General features: G+C 44.9%; 1 protein-coding gene across 1 annotated transcript in view; it reads right to left on the minus strand.

The window, feature by feature from the left end:
* RIN1 (Ras and Rab interactor 1) overlaps nucleotides 1-16,381 on the minus strand; it is a 61,117-nt gene that overhangs the window by 43,767 nt on the left and 969 nt on the right. The gene's annotated exons all lie outside the window — the stretch shown is intronic.

A 16,381-nucleotide genomic window follows, 5' to 3' on the forward strand; every position in this document is an offset into this window, starting at 1 on the left:
GGGAGCAGCAGAGAGATTCCTGCTTCAAGTGCCCGCTTTCAGCACCTACTCGCCGCGCGCCTCTCCCCAGCTTAGCCGCTCCTGTAAACCAGTGGAGGTCTCCCTGACTGCTGCTCAGGGGAAGGTGCATGCACCCCTGGCACTGACCTGCACTGCAAGGACCCAGGACCTGCTGACGCCAGTCCCGGCCACAGAACAAGCAATCAGATAAAGCAGTGAGTAAATTTTTACCGCATTATCCTATGTACCATTACCTGTCTGCCCCGTCTCCGCTGGGTGGGTGGATACCCTATAGAAGCCTATGGGCTTCTATCGCCGCCCGCTGCCCGCGCGACCCCCCCTCCCTTCCTCCATCAATCTCCTCCTCCCCCAGCAGGTGTCCCAGCCGGGAGGACATCCGGCTGCAGGGGGGGGGGGGAGACGCCGGGGACACTGACAGCCGCCGGGACTAAGTTCTAAGTTCTAGTTACGCCCCTGGGTGGGGCAGATGTAACATGTTCAGAGAGATTGTGGGCATTACGTGTATAAGCGGCACTACTACTGTGTGGGCATTTTATATAAGGAGCACTACTGTGGGCATCATGTGTAAGCAGCACTATTACTGTGTTGGCATTATGTATAAGCAGTACTACCAAGGGTATCATGTGTAACCAGCACTATTACTGTGTTGGCATTATGTATAAGGAGCACTACTGTGGGCATCATGTTTGGCATTATACATATAATATATATATATATATAAGGAGCACGGTACTCTTTTCCTAGAACGGCCACACCGATTTTGATCGGGTCGGAAAAATCGCATCGGTCGGATCGCATGCTACAAAATCGCATGCGATGCGACCGACGCGATGGACCCGATTTTTGCATTTAATGAAATGTGAATAGGGTCCCTGGGACCCTATTTTACATTGGATTCAATGTAAAATTGTCCCCAGACCCCAAATGGCCCCATTGTGAACGGCACCCCACGATTGACGCCAACCCGAAGCGTGGCGAGCGTAGCGAGCCCGCGATGGGCGGCGGTACGCGTCCTCCGACCTTTTCATACCCCTACTATCCACGTCGGCGTGGAGTCGAGAATATAAAGTGTGGCGAGCGCAGCGAGCCACCGAGGAGCACTACTGTGGGCATCATGTGTAAGCAGCACTATTACTGTGTTGGCATTATGTATAAGCAGCACTACTGTGGGCCTCATGTGTAACCAGCACTATTACTGTGTTGGCATTATGTATAAGGAGCACTACTGTGGGCATCATGTGTAACCAGCACTATTACTGTGTTGGCATTATGTATAAGGAGCACTACTGTGGGCATCATGTGTAACCAGCACTATTACTGTGTTGGCATTATGTATAAGGAGCACTACTGTGGGCATCATGTGTAACCAGCACTATTACTGTGTTGGCATTATGTATAAGGAGCACTACTGTGGGCATCATGTGTAAGCAGCACTATTACTGTGTGGGCATTTTGTATAAGGAGCACTACTGTGGACATCATGTGGAAGCAGCACTATTACTGTGTTGGCATTATGTATAAGCAGCACTACTGTGGGCATCATGTGGAAGCAGCACTATTACTGTGTTGGCATTATGTATAAGCAGCACTACTGAGGGCATCATGTGGAAGCAGCACTATTACTGTGTTGGCATTATGTATAAGCAGCACTACTGTGGGCATCATGTGTAACCAGCACTATTACTGTGTTGGCATTATGTATAAGGAGCACTACTGTGGGCATCATGTGTAAGCAGCACTATTACTGTGTTGGCATTATGTATAAGGAGCACTACTGTGGGCATCATGTGTAAGCAGCACTATTACTGTGTGGGCATTATGTATAAGGAGCACTACTGTGGGCATCATGTGGAAGCAGCACTATTGCTGTGTGGGCATTTTGTATAAGGAGCACTACTGTGGGCATCATGTGGAAGCAGCACTATTACTGTGTTGGCATTATGTATAAGCAGCACTACTGTGGGCATCATGTGGAAGCAGCACTATTACTGTGTTGGCATTATGTATAAGCAGCACTACTGTGGGCATCATGTGGAAGCAGCACTATTACTGTGTTGGCATTATGTATAAACAGCACTACTGTGGGCATCATGTGTAACCAGCACTATTACTGTGTTGGCATTATGTATAAGGAGCACTACTGTGGGCATCATGTGTAACCAGCACTATTACTGTGTTGGCATTATGTATAAGGAGCACTACTGTGGGCATCATGTGTAAGCAGCACTATTACTGTGTTGGCATTATGTATAAGGAGCACTACTGTGGGCATCATGTGGAAGCAGCACTATTACTGTGTGGGCATTTTGTATAAGCAGCACTACTGTGGGCATCATGTGGAAGCAGCACTATTACTGTGTTGGCATTATGTATAAGCAGCACTACTGTGGGCATCATGTGGAAGCAGCACTATTACTGTGTTGGCATTATGTATAAGCAGCACTACTGTGGGCATCATGTGGAAGCAGCACTATTACTGTGTTGGAATTATGTATAAGCAGCACTACTGTGGGCATCATGTGTAACCAGCACTATTACTGTGTTGGCATTATGTATAAGGAGCACTACTGTGGGCATCATGTGTAAGCAGCACTATTACTGTGTGGGCATTATGTATAAGGAGCACTACTGTGGGCATCATGTGTAAGCAGCACTATTACTGTGTGGGCATTTTGTATAAGGAGCACTACTGTGGGCATCATGTGGAAGCAGCACTATTACTGTGTTGGCATTATGTATAAGCAGCACTACTGTGGGCATCATGTGGAAGCAGCACTATTACTGTGTTGGCATTATGTATAAGCAGCACTACTGAGGGCATCATGTGGAAGCAGCACTATTACTGTGTTGGCATTATGTATAAGCAGCACTACTGTGGGTATCATGTGTAACCAGCACTATTACTGTGTTGGCATTATGTATAAGGAGCACTACTGTGGGCATCATGTGTAACCAGCACTATTACTGTGTTGGCATTATGTATAAGGAGCACTACTGTGGGCATCATGTGTAAGCAGCACTATTACTGTGTTGGCATTATGTATAAGGAGCACTACTGTGGGCATCATGTGTAAGCAGCACTATTACTGTGTGGGCATTTTGTATAAGGAGCACTACTGTGGGCATCATGTGGAAGCAGCACTATTACTGTGTTGGCATTATGTATAAGCAGCACTACTGAGGGCATCATGTGGAAGCAGCACTATTACTGTGTTGGCATTATGTATAAGGAGCACTACTGTGGGCATCATGTGTAACCAGCACCATTACTGTGTTGGCATTATGTATAAGCAGCACTACTGAGGGCATCATGTGGAAGCAGCACCATTACTGTGTTGGCATTATGTATAAGGAGCACTACTGTGGGCATCATGTGTAAGCAGCACCATTACTGTGTTGGCATTATGTATAAGGAGCACTACTGTGGGCATCATGTGTAACCAGCACTATTACTGTGTTGGCATTATGTATAAGGAGCACTACTGTGGGCATCATGTGTAACCAGCACTATTACTGTGTTGGCATTATGTATAAGGAGCACTACTGTGGGCATCATGTGTAACCAGCACTATTACTGTGTTGGCATTATGTATAAGCAGCACTACTGTGGGCATCATGTGTAACCAGCACTATTACTGTGTTGGCATTATGTATAAGGAGCACTACTGTGGGCATCATGTGTAACCAGCACTATTACTGTGTTGGCATTATGTATAAGGAGCACTACTGTGGGCATCATGTGTAAGCAGCACTATTACTGTGTTGGCATTATGTATAAGGAGCACTACTGTGGGCATCATGTGTAAGCAGCACTATTACTGTGTTGGCATTATGTATAAGGAGCACTACTGTGGGCATCATGTGTAAGCAGCACTATTACTGTGTTGGCATTATGTATAAGGAGCACTACTGTGGGCATCATGTGTAAGCAGCACTATTACTGTGTGGGCATTATGTATAAGGAGCACTACTGTGGGCATCATGTGTAAGCAGCACTATTACTGTGTTGGCATTATGTATAAGGAGCACTACTGTGGGCATAATGCGTAAGTCTAGAGACAAGAGAGCAGGTACTATACAGCTATTACAATGTTAATAATTTATGATATGCCATATGAGGTTTTTGCATAAAATTTTCCAATATTATTAGCCTGCCCATCAATCGTCAAGGTAACCTCGACGGACAGGTCCCTAACATTATAGTAAGGTGTCAACCCTTCCTCCTTTAGGGAGGACAGTCCTTCCTTTGTAAGTTCTGTCCTCCCTCAACAAGTGTCCTCCTTTATGTCCTCCTTTATTGCCCTTAATAACATTGCTGCGGACGCGATCTGTTCCTTTCTTGGGCTTAAACTATAACATGCACATAATATAATAGCCACGTGGGAGCTGCTACACACACCTGCCCGCAGCAGCAGCACCCTGCGGCTCTGAGTCCAGACTCCAGCTAGCTGTGCAGCACGCCCAGCACAGGCCCTGTCTAGGAGGAGGAGGTAAGAGACAGCTCAGGGCACAGTGAACATATTGGAGACGGGGAAGGTGGGGATGTCTCTCCTGCTGTGGATTAGAAGTTGTGCGGTATGGGTTGCTAGGGGCCCAATGCATATGATTGCATGGGTGCCTGACGGCTCCCCGACAGTCGGGATTCCGACAGTCAGTGCTTCGACGTCGGAATCCCGACTGCTCCCTCGTGGGGGTCCATGACCCCCATAGAGGGAGAATAACCATGCCCGCAGCGTGGCGAGCGCAGCGAGCCCGCAAGTGGCTTCATTGCGCTCCCCCCGCTGTGCATTTGGGATTCCGACGTCGGAGAAATTACTGTCGGAATCCCAACTGTCGGTGTGTCATACCACACCAGCTTGCACCTGGGCCTACGAATCGCTAGTTCCACCACTCCCCACCCTGTTAGTCTATTTAAGTTTGGTCCTTGTTTCTTTTATTTACAATATTTCTTCAATTTATATTTCTTCAATTTATATTTCTTTAATTTATTTGTGTCCTCCAGCCCATCCATACCGCCCAAGAGAACCACACAAATAAAAGAGTAGAAGTGGAGGTTGAGATTTAATAGGATGAGAGATTCAGAAAGTGAGAGATTTGGTGAGAAATCTCCAGTTTTTTTAAAGCGGCAATCATTTACACTGCAAAATCAGTTTGATCTTGCAGGGTAAATGATTGCCGCTTTAAAAAAACTGGAGATTTCTCACCAAATCTCTCACTTTCTGAATCTCTCATCCTATTAAATCTCACCCGGACTATACTATCCTTGCTTTCAATTGGTAATACATCTGAGCAGCAGCAGCACAGAGGGTTTAAAACAGAGTTGTTAACACTCTTGCGATATCCTGTCTGCAAATTGGGAATTTATAAGACGGCCATATCTGTGGGAAAAATACTAGTAGGCAGCTGCCCCGGTCCCCACCTTACAATATGGGAAAAACAAACAACTCCTCAGCAGCCACTCGGTTGGAGAAATATGCACGGGCACAAGGAGGGAATACCCAACAATCCCCAGTCACTACCCCACAAAATACCCCAATGAAAAGTAAACAGCCTTCAGCAACTCCCGATCCCACACTCCAGCAGATCCTAGAGGCGATAAATATCTCAGAACAGAGGTTATCAGAACAAATAACAGGGATTCAATCTGATATATGCACCATTAAGACAGATCTTAAGAGTACAATAGGGAGAATCATCACTGTTGAGACACGTATCTCTGCATTGGAGGACAGTAACACTCATTGGATCACAAAAGTGAATAAAATGTCTCAACAAATAGTTGATTTAAAGGCCAAAATGTTGGATATTGAAGGGCGAACCAGAAGAAACAATTTGCATTTTGTTGGCATCCCGGAAAAAGCAGAGGGAACAGATGTGCCTAAGTTTGTAATGGAGTGGTTGATTGGTAAATTTGGACAAGATGCCTTCTCAAAACAATTCGCAATAGAACGTGCGCACAGAGTTCCAGCTAGGCCATTCCCCCCCGGCTCAGCCCATCGGACTCTAATTATTACATTTTTAAACTATCAAGACAGGGATGCAACACTGCGCCTACTGCGCACAAATGGCCCATTAGAATACAACGGGACTACAATTTCTGTCTTCCCGGACTTTGCATTGGAAGTTCAGAATGATAGATCAAAATATCTGGAAATTAAAAAACGCCTTCAAGCGAAGTACTTGAAATATTCTATGATATTTCCATCCAAATTTAAGGTGGTATACAACAATGAATCCCTATTTTTTCAAACCCCGCATGAAGCTGCTATGTGGCTAGACAAGCATATTCCAGGGCCACGGTCAGTGGCGGATGGCTAGGCTTTTTTGTGAATTATGATATATTTAACCAGGGAGCTCCCCCGCACATTGGTGGCTGGAAGTTACCTTTTTTTTAACTTCATTACGCCCCTAGGGGAGTGTGTGGAGTGTGACCTTTTTTTTTTTTTAAGTGTGTGGGCTGGGGCGGATTTGGGGCAAAAGTATGCCTAGGTTGGGGAGGTATACGGGGAGGGGGATATGTTTTTCTTTGTTGTCTGTTATTTGATGAGTTACCATTGATTGAGTGCACAAAGCTGCTAAGCCTGTCTACTGGTGGTAATCTGTGGACGATCTTTCCTGCAGAGAAGGGGGAGGTTGGGTGGTGTCCCCTAATTGAAAGATGACAGTGAAGGTATTAACCTGGAACGTCCGGGGGTTAAATGAAAAAATAAAACGGTCCTTAGTAATAAATCAATTAAGAAAATATGGGCCAGACATTATCTCGCTCACAGAAACCCACTTGAAAGGTGGGAAACAGATGGCATTGAAAAGACCATGGGTCGGATATGCCTGCCACGCCTCCTTTTCCTCCTCTGCAAGAGGGGTATCATTATTGATAAAAAAATCTCTGTCCTTTATCTGTAATAGAAGTTGGGTAGATCCAAATGGTTTTTATATTTTTATTGATTGCGTAATTCATGCAGTACAATTTATAATTCTGTCAATATATATCCCTCCTCCTTTCTCATTTAACATTTTGGTAAAAGCTGCAGAGTTCATGGCTACGTCCCCCAATGCTTCGGTTATATGTATGGGTGATTTTAACAACATCTTAGACCATGAATTAGATAGATGGAGCAGTGGTGGAACGGGTAAACCTAGGAGCAACAAGGATTTTGTACATTTTATATAGGTTTGGTAGATCCATGGAGGTTACGAAATCCCTCCACTCGGCAATTCTCATGTTTCTCCACATCCTACCAGGCTTTTTCTAGGAATGATTTTATTTTAGTCTCCAAGGGCCTCATCCCTCAAGTCCAGAAGATAGAGTATAAACCAAGGGGCATATCGGATCACTCGCCGGTATACTTGGAAATTTCCCTGGACTGTGATCGAGGATGTAGATTTTGGAGCTTTAATGCAAATTGGTTAAACATAGTTGGGGCGAAAATGGACTTGGAGGAACAGTGGATAGAATTTTGGGAATTAAATAAGGGGTCAGTGAAGGCACCCATATTATGGGATGCCTTCAAGGCCTATCTCCGGGGTACCCTCAGGAAAAGTATCGCTGAACTAAAAAGAGAGAGCCGAGCCAAGATACAGGAAATGGCGGATAACAGCTTAGTTAAGGAAAAAGAATTCTTGGAAAAGAATACTGATCAATCCTACCAGGTTTGGCAAAAGGCACAAAAAGACTGGCTAGACGCAACAAAAATGGAAAATCTAAAGATTATGCAACATAAATCACAGGTAAATTACTGTAGCTCGGATAGATCAGGTAAACACCTTGCCTTCCTGGTACAAGTAGAACAAATATCCAAAACCATTAGTATGATCACAAAAGACGAAGGGGAAGTGGTATATAAGACTCTCGAGATAGGAGAAGCCTTCAGGTCATATTTTTCTAAGATATATACTACCCACTCTTATAAAAGCCCTATAGAAATCGAGGAATATCTCAAATCGATTCATCTCCCATTAAGAGAGGCATATACAGACCTGGAGGCCCCATTAAAAATTGAAGAAATAGTTCAAGCTAATAAAGATTCCCCCACTGGTAAGGCCCCGGGAGTAGACGGGATCCCAATAGAGATTTACAAAAAATACATTAAAACGTTAGCTCCTCTGCTTTTAGAGACTTTTGAAAATTCATTTGAGGAGGGTGTTGTTCCATTGACAATGACAGAGGCCAAAATAGTGGTAATACCAAAAACAGGAAAAAACGTTAAGGAACTGGACTCGTATAGACCAATTTCTTTGATTCCCTCCGAAGCAAAAATATTGGCCGAAATCTTGGCGAATAGGCTGAATCGGTATATCTATAAGTTAGTACACCCGGACCAGTCTGGCTTTATGCCCGGGAAAGAAACCTCTATAAATATACGACGACTGTATACTTATTTACAGACAGGTGGGAAGGACGATAACAGTTCGGTGGTGGTATCAATTGACGCAATTAAAGCCTTCGACACTGTAGAATGGTCATATTTATGGGCGGTGTTAAGATCATTCGGGCTGGGACCAAACTATATTAAATAGATTCAACTTTTATATACCACCCAGAGTGCACGGGTCACTGTTAATGGATGGACCTCGCCGGCATTTTCCCTTACTAGGGGAACTAGGCAGGGGTGCCCACTCTCCCCTGCCTTGTTTGCCCTGGCGATTGAGCCATTGGCGTGTAAAGTGAGACAATATATAAAAGCCGCTGATGTGCCTTCTGGAAAGCGGAGAGATGGGATTTCATTATATGCCGATGATCTTTTGATCTATTTATCAGATTATTCAAAATCTCTTATGGAGACGCTGGATTTAATTGAGGAGTTTGGGAACTTCTCCGGATTTAGAATTAATCAGACCAAATCTGTTATCTTTCCGGCAGGTCCCCCGATAAAGTGGGGTTACATCTTTTAAATATTTGGGTATTATAGTGTCTTGGGAACCTAAGGATTTTGTGAAGCTCAATATTCAACCGCTGTTTGATTGGCTAGGTAAAAAAATAAAATCATGGAGGAGACTTCCTTTGATAGTAACGGGAAGAATAAACCTGGTAAAATTGGTGGTCCTAAATTTCTGTACGTAATTAATCAATCACCTATCTACCTTGTAAAACCATTATTTAGAAAATTAAACAGTATTTTGGCCTCATTTATTTGGAATAACACCCGCCCAAAAATTAAAATGAGTAATTTGATGAGGGAAAGAGGAGATGGGGGATTGGGCCTACCTGATCTTAGGAGGTACTACATAGCGGCTCAGTTATCACATTTTAGGCCATGGCTTTGTCAAGAAGAACAAGGCAGAGAAATAGTAGATACTTTAATCTCCTTTTCGACTCCAGGGATTAGCCCAATGCAGAGAATTTTACAGGGAAAAAAGATCAAGACAGACCCCCCCTTAATAGTCCAAGCAATTAGAATATGGCAAGAAGAAAATAAATTATTAGAAATAGAATTTATGGATATAGACTATTTTTTGGCAGACTATTTTACAAATAGTGAGTTGGAGACTCTGCAAATTAAAGAAGCATGGTACCCCCATGCGGTGACTAAACTGAGCCAAATTTTTGGCCTAGTAGGACTCAAATAATTTACATAGCTGAAAGAGGAATTTGATCTACCGCAGACCCTTTTTTTTCGCTATCTCCAGTTAAGAAGTGCGATACAGGCCAAAAATGAAAATAAAATCCCATCATTTGGAGAGTCTCCAATAAAATTAATATTGAAATCAAGTAATAAATCAAAGTTAACATCAAGACTATATAAAATACTAGGCAAAAATATATATAATGATGGATTAAGGGGATTAAAAGAAAAATGGGAAGAACATCTGGGGGGTATAAATAATGAGGAATGGAGAAGGGCTAAATTAGCAATAACCAAAGCCACAAATTTGCTACGTGTTCAATTGACACAACTGTACATTCTACATAGATCATATCTCTCAGTCACAATCTTAGCGAAATTCTCTGGGAGTTCTGAAACAAATTGTCCCAAATGTGATGACCACTCTGGAACTTTTTTTCACCTAATTTGGAACTGTTACAGAGTAGCAGAATTCTGGGAAAAAGTTAAATGTACTATAGTAGATACAGGGATCTCTATTGACCTCTTAACCCCAAGATGTTGTCTGTTAGGGATAGTAGGAGATAAAGCAACGGGCAGTGAAAAAATATACATTAATGACTTATGCTCACTGGCAAAAGTGATTGTGGGAAGAACTTGGATGTCCAAGGACCCCCCGGACTATAATAGTTGGAAGTCACTGGTTAATTACACTATTAAACAGGAAAGGTATCTATATTTAAGATGTAAACACGTCAGTTAAATTTAACCAGATTTGGCACGGCTGGATTAATTCTACATATTATCATTAACACTGAGAAGTTTTTCCTTTCCTTTCCTTTTTTGCACCGGTTTAATATAATCATATGTTGCTCAAGACATTCGACCTTGAGAGTCACAAGAAAGTAAAGATGTAGCGGGTCTCATCGTTGCCGCCTATGGCGATTTTTTCCGCCATGGCCGCCGTGGCGCTCGGCATTCGCAATATCTTTTAAAATTTTGTCGATTCGCCGTGGCGTGCAATACCACAGATTAACCACCAGATGTCACTTTTGAAAACCTCATTTGCGCATGCGTAAAATTTGTGCTGCAGCGCGTGCATGAGGCGCAGGAACTACTGTACAGGAACTTTATTATCCCTTGCAAGCCTAGTCAGCACCTCTCTTACGCCGCCAGCACGAGCGTTATCCCGTCTCTTTGGCGGAGAGTGCATCATGCTGACGGAGAGGAGCTGCATTTTATTTGTTTCGCAGGAGCATCTCTGACGCTCCAGGGAAATAATCACCTAATAAACAGAGTCACTGAGTTCACTAATAAACAGTATACTGTAATTCTTTTACAATATTCAGTATAAGACTTTTATGCAATAGTGCTGCGTCCAGCAAGCTGTACTACAGTATTCTGTAGATAGTGTACAGCCAACCCTAGTCGTAAATATACTGTACATGGACGCTTGTGGTGTATACTTGAGCGGCACGGACGCTAATGCGTCTCAGTATATTGTTCTAAAGTTACCCACAATACAGTATGGTGTTGCAGTATGACATTCACAGTACTGTAAGTTACTGATTCGTATAGCGATCATTTTACTTTGAAGGACACAGCACTGTTGTGTAGTGTAGTTGATACCTGCACGGCTCTTCATGATGGAGACCCGTGTTCGATTACGGCGTCAAACTTTTTATATTATAGTATTACAGTTTACAGTATATTGTATAAGTATTATATAAAATATAATGCTTTTACAATATATAATACTTTTATACAATAGTGCTGCGTCCAGCAAGCTGTACTGGTCATGGGCGCTTGTGGTGTATACCGGAGCGGCACGGACGCTAATACGTCTCAGTACAGTATAGTGTTCTAAAGTTCTTTTACAATATACAGTATAATACTGTACTTTAATACAATAATGCTGCGTCCGGCAAGCTGTACTGTTCATAAAGTACTGTAGTTTATCACTGGCCAGTGATAAACTACTGTACTCACTGCTCTTGCGGGCGCACAGAAATGCGACGCTGTTCCGCACAGGACACACGGCGCACAGGACGCACGTGGGCAGAGCGCCGTTACAGTGGTTATTGCTGCACTATGGCGGACCGCAGGCAGAGAGCGAGGCCCTTCGGGACAGGGGAGCTCCTCACCCTGGTGGCTTGGCGGGACAGGCCCCTGGTCTCCAATCGTGAGGTTGTGGAGGCCTACCAGGGGGCAAGCCAGGCCATCAGGGAAAGATTCCGGAGGGACAGGCCTGTCAGGAGCCTCCAGCGCAGGTTGAGCGACCTGGTTCGTCGGGAGCCCCAACTACTGGACTCCCTAAGGGAAAGTAAGTACTGTACAATGTTGAGTGCTACTGTATATTTTCTACTTGTTGCCATTTCATTTTTGTTTTTAATGTGCTGATTATTGTACAGCATACTGTACTTGCCTCCTTTTGAAAATGAGTTTCAGGGAGATTATACAGTAGTTGCTAGTAGAATTTTGCACAGGCGTGTCTAGTTCCATACTGTACTGTATATGGAGATATTGTGAAAAGATATTGTGAATGTGGCACCTACAGTAGAAGCGTGGGTGCAGGGGTGCCGAGAGGCAGGGGGAGCAGGTACAATTTATCCGTGCCTGGACCTGTCAGGGGTGCCCTGATCTGGACACAGAGGTTTTTAAAAAAAAATTGTTGGTGAGTGCGCCGGGTCTGAGTGCACCAGAGTCAGCTGTTCAGCAGTGGCATTGGGAGTGCAGATGTGGGGGCAGCCGTATCACAGAGGTCCTTCTGAGCGTTGTTCCGCTCTCCATCTCCAGGGCCTGCCACGTGACTTGGGAGTCTCTGGGTGCTGGGAGGAGCTGGGTCAGAGAGAGGCCAACTCCTGCGTTAATACCACCCACTCCGCAGAATTCAGCCCACCCCACTCCCCACATTCCCATCCCAGCAGCCCCGGTTCCCAACCCATGTCCAGGTCACTGTGGAAGGTGGGTGGAAGGTGGGTGGCTGGCTTATCTGTGTCTGCTGCCTCCCTGCATGCTGCTGGGGCTGAGATCTAACTCTGGATGTCTGCATCTTAACCCCTTGCAGAGCATGTACTGTAAATCCTTGGCAATGAGCATGTTACCCCCTGGCAGAGCATGTAACACCTGGCAGAGCAGGTTAATCCCATGGCAACGAGCATGTTAACCCCCTAATATGCAATGAGCATTATGGTGTGTGGAATAATGTGTAATGGACATTATGGCATGTGGTAAAATATGTAATACTGTAGGTATTATGTGTATGGCATACAGTAGCGTGTAATGAGCATTATGGCATGTGGTATAATATGTAATGGATGTGTGATATGTGTACTGTAATAGGCATTACGGCGTAAATTTGTGTCCCTGTATCCACCTTGGAAGCAGTGGCGTAACAACAGGTCCTCAGAGGAGCTCTGTCTGTGGGGGCCACAGGAAATTGTTGTACCGGGGCCCAGGATTTCTCTTGGCGGCCCTGCGTGGGTGTGTACTGCTACAGTACTGTACATCTGAGAGGACTCTTCAAATAGTCATTATACTGTACTGTTTCTTATTTTTCCAGGGATCAGCAGGATGATGGCGCAGGAGAGGCGTCACCGCCACTGTAAGTACAGTACAGTATTCTTGGTGCAGTTAAAGTACAGTATAGTACAGAACATTGCATATTGACTATCAAACATGTGGCATACTGTACAGGACCTACAGTACCAACATGACCCATTCCAGGGGCCACAAAATGCTCTGCTCCTGGACTTCCTTGCCAGTGCCACTTGCAGAGGTGGGGCTGCACCATTGTTCAAAGTTCAAATAGGGACTTTGGTGTTTGGGGTGGCAGTAGGTTGGATAAAAACTTATTGATTATGTACAGTTCTGTTTCCTATTTTATAATATATAAGCCAATACCTTTTTTTTTTTATTTTGACAATTAATTGACAATCACATGCAACAGGTGCTAACCATCCCCCTTATTACCGAGGGTATAAAATACTGGTACAAGGTACACTAGACATCACTTTGAAAAAGCCTTAAGAGCGAAACGCGTTGGTGTGTTGGAGCCCAGACACCCACCATTGGAACCCAGACTCAGCCTTCCCACTGTGACCGGACCAGCTTCCAGAGCAAATCCCAGTAGCCGTACACAACCAGGACATTGTATCAACAACAAACCAGGTCGAGCCCTATACCATCTGGTGCTCCCTGGGCTGGAGGATAACATCACTCCTAAACAGTCCTACCACTACCGGCAAAATTCACTTGGGACATTACCAGGAAGCGTTTCTAGGAACGGACACTGAGACAATAATCCTTGGGAAAACTGGGTGACTATCTTGGCTCCATTATATTATTATCAGTACAGCAATGCCATGTCTACATGATATATTTTAAAGTGTATATTTTTATTAAATTTATTTTTTATCTTCACCTGTTGCATGTTATTAGGTAAAAGCGCGGTTTCACACCTCTTTCTTTCCATATTTTTTGTTTGGGCCTGACTCCCAAAACTCACGAGACCGCAGCTCTAGCAAAGCCACCCATTCTAGGCGCCCTCTCGGGACACTTTGCACCCCACCCACCTTTCTTCTCCCAGGCTGAAGCATAGGGCTGTCCCTGGTACCCCTGGGCTGTGGGTACCGGGCTGATTGTAGTGTAAAAGAAAGATTAATCTATTGTATATTGCTGTGGAACTATGAGTCCCAGCAAGCCTCCTCCGCATGCAAGTACTTGGAGAACCACAAGTCCCAGCATACGGGGCATTAAAGGGCCCACTGGAACTTGTAGTTCCACAGCAATACAAATAGTAAAATAAACACACTGACAACAATAATTATATTCAATTTTTTTATATTCTATTTTCAATACGGCCGCTTAGTAAATTAGGAATCACCATTCTTTTGAATGGTGATTCCTATTCGTATTCTTTTCAAAGGCGTATACATTCGTATTTGTAAATACAAGTATGAATGTGCCATGAATAGGAATTGACGTACCGTATATACTTGAGTATAAGTCGATCCGAATATAAGCCGAGGCACCTAATTTTACCTAAAAAAACTGGGAAAACTTAGTGACCCGAGTATAAGCCGAGGGTGGGAAATGCAGCAGCTACTGGTAAAGTCCCCTGTATAATAATACAAGGACACCACAGGCTGCTCCCCCTACATAATACAAGGACACCACAGGCTGCTCCCCCTTCATAATACAAAGACACCACAGGCTGCTTCCCCTACATAATAACAGGACACCACAGGCTGCTCCCCCTACATAATAACAGGACACCACAGGCTGTTCCCCCTACATAATAACAGGACACCACAGGCTGTTCCCCCTACATAATAACAGGACACCTCAGGGTTCTCCCTCTGCATGGGACACCACAGGTTTTTCCCCCTGCATGGGACACCACAGGCATTGTTCAAACCAGCTCACGGTGCAGTGTAAATGGGTGACCCGGGTCACAGAAACCCGGGGCCCATTCTCACCAATGAAATATAGCCAGCACTGAGAGATGATCCCATCTCCAAGCACTGGCTCCAAACCCACATTACATGACAGCAACCACCTGGCATTAATGCCAGTAGGGACACTGGTGTAAAAGGCCACAAGACTTTTAGCCTCACTTAAAGTGTGACTGACCTCCATCCCCTGTACTGGGGGGATTGCAGCTGCCGCGCTGTCTGGCTCCACAGAGAGGCGGGGGAGGAGGGTGCACAGCCGCCGCTGTCCTCCTGGTGTGTCCGCCGCTGCCCTGCTCGCCGCTGCCGCTGCCCTGCTCGCAGTGCTCAAGAGGGAGGTAGAGGGTGCCGCTGACAGGCTCCACGTGGGGAGGGGGTGCGCGGCGGCAGCCGCTGACTTCGCCGCGCCGATGCCGTGCTCTGTTCTGTAATGGCAAGGCCTCCTGCACCATACATGTCCTCAATGCAGGAGGCCGGCGGCCATGTTTCTGTAGCCGCGGCCATCTTCCCTAAGCCGCGGCTACAGTATTAAAGCCACTGACTCGAGTATAAGCTGAGTGGGGGTTTTTCAGCAAATAAAAAGGGCTGAAAAACTCGGCTTATACTCGAGTATATACGGTATTTTCGTAATAGTAAATCCCGAAAATACAAATATGTATAAAATAGGCGTATTTTTGGATACGAATATGCCTATTTTATATGATTCTTTATTAGTAAATTTCCCCCTATGTGTGTAAGCAACGCCACTACTGTGGGCATTATGAGCCTGATTATGGTTCTCAGTAAACTGTGAAGCTCACAGCTTACCGAATCTCAGTGTGCCCGCCCTGCTGAATCCCCCCCCCCCCCCCGCGTGCCGCCATATCCCCTGGCAACCATTGAGTGGTTGATGAGCAGGGCAAGTGAGAGAAAAGCTCTTGGACAGCAGAGCAAGTGAGAGACAGCTGGCAGGCAGCAGGGAACGTGAGTGCAAACTGGTGGGCAGCAGGGCAAGTGAGAGAACACTGGTGGGCAGCATGCAAATGTATCTATCTCTCAATCCTTTTTCCCTAAAGATGTAACAATTAATGCGGGCTAGGTGAAATGAGGGAGATTGCTAGACTAATGAGGGAGAGAGGGAGATTGCTGTTATTTCAGGGAGTCTCCTGCAGGAGGGTAGGCAGCTATGGTTGATGGTTGACCATAGAATGTTTTCTCCAGGGCTCGCAAATATAAGTCAGTGGAGACTGACTTATATTTGCAGGCTTACGCCCAAAGACAAGGCAGGTGGCTTGTCTCCCTCATAACCGCCGCAGCGGTTGTATAGCGCAATGGAATCTGCTGCGCTAAATAAGAGACTGTAAACAAATAAATATATGTGTGTGT

The sequence above is a fragment of the Crinia signifera genome, chromosome 11, assembly GCF_055691185.1.
Source record: "Crinia signifera chromosome 11, ASM5569118v1, whole genome shotgun sequence".
Taxonomy (NCBI): domain Eukaryota; kingdom Metazoa; phylum Chordata; class Amphibia; order Anura; family Myobatrachidae; genus Crinia; species Crinia signifera.